The 1369-nt window shown below is 34.6% G+C and overlaps 1 non-coding gene across 1 annotated transcript; it reads right to left on the bottom strand.

The window, feature by feature from the left end:
• Positions 1-491: 491 nt before the first annotated feature.
• On the bottom strand, positions 492-563 carry TRNAP-UGG (transfer RNA proline (anticodon UGG)). The gene has a single exon. It is a non-coding gene; the product is annotated as a tRNA-Pro (tRNA).
• Between the last annotated feature and the right edge of the window lie 806 nt (positions 564-1369).

Here is a 1369-nt window from a genome sequence, read left to right as displayed (position 1 = left end):
GCTGATTTAGTTTTCTTCCTCAGCAAGCTACCTCCTGGACCCGGCTCGCTCGGAAGCAAGTCGATTCCTTTCGTCCCGACCGGAGTCGAAGGTCAAACCAAGTATGAACCAAGTTCGATCATATTTTCTCCACATCAATTAGAAATGGGGTTTGTCACGAAGAAGAGATGAGTTTTATACTTTTATTATTTTTGAGTCAAATTACTCGATTACCCTTGAGTCATGTTTTTCCCCAAGTTTTCTCAAGTGTGCCTTCCACATTTTTTCAAAATTGTGTCCATGCCAGCAAGCAATATGTGTACCAATAGGCTGTTTCATCACACATTTTTTAGACCGAATTATTATACAAAATTAAGTGTGCTGAAATAGTTACCATACAACCCCTTAAAATTGATTTTTTTTTTTAAATATAAATTTCAACTATGAAAGGTGTGCTACAAATGTAATACAAATAAACAGTACAACAAATAAATAAAATTATTGCAAATGATGGGGCATTCCGAGAATCGAACTCGGGACCTCTTGCACCCAAAGCAAGAATCATACCACTAGACCAAATGCCCTGATGCACAATGGAATTAATTTAATATGAGAAGTATTTAAGTGGTTTTGTAGGTGATAAATAGGACAAATTGGTCCAATGAAAGATTTGTCACAAACCAATATGTAGTTACATCTAGTAATAATAAGAAGATGAACATTACAATTATTTGAGTGTAATTGAAGTAATATGATCAATTAATAGTAGTTGTTATAGACCAGTTAATATTATCCATTAAATATTTATTCTACTTACATTGAGTGGGTGATAGGATTATTGCAATCAAGCTTGTAATGGAGAAAGAGTTCGTAAATATAATTTGTGCATATGCACCTCAAGTAGGACTAGATGAAAGTCTAAAGCTAGAATTTTGGGAAAATATGGATGGATTAATGCAAGGAATTCGTCAAGGAAAAAAGATTATCATAGGAGGTGATTTAAATGGACATATTGGAAAAGATCAAAGAGGATATGAGAGTGTTCATGGAGGATATGGTTTTGGAGAAAGGAATGAGGAGGGGATTTCAATTTTGGATTTTGCTACTGCTTTTGTTCTATCTATTATAAATACTTACTTCAAAAAGAGAGATGAACATTTAATTACTTTCAAAAGTGGACAACATAGAAGCCAAATAGATTTCTTCCTAACTAGAAGGACTGATAGATTGTTGTGCAGGGATTGCAAGGTGATACCGGAGGAAAGCTTAATTGCACAACATAGACTTGTGGTCTTGGATATGTGCTTAGTCCCAAGAACACATAAAAGGTCCAAGGTAAACTATCCCAGAATAAGATGGTGGAATTTGAAAGGAGAGTACTCTAAATCCT

Source organism: Hakea prostrata, chromosome 4 (assembly GCF_041222555.1).
Source record: "Hakea prostrata isolate BN-2017 chromosome 4, UWA_Hpros_2, whole genome shotgun sequence".
NCBI lineage: Eukaryota > Viridiplantae > Streptophyta > Magnoliopsida > Proteales > Proteaceae > Hakea > Hakea prostrata.
Note: the sequence above shows the minus strand (reverse complement) of the source record. Positions and strands in the feature narration are given on the sequence as shown.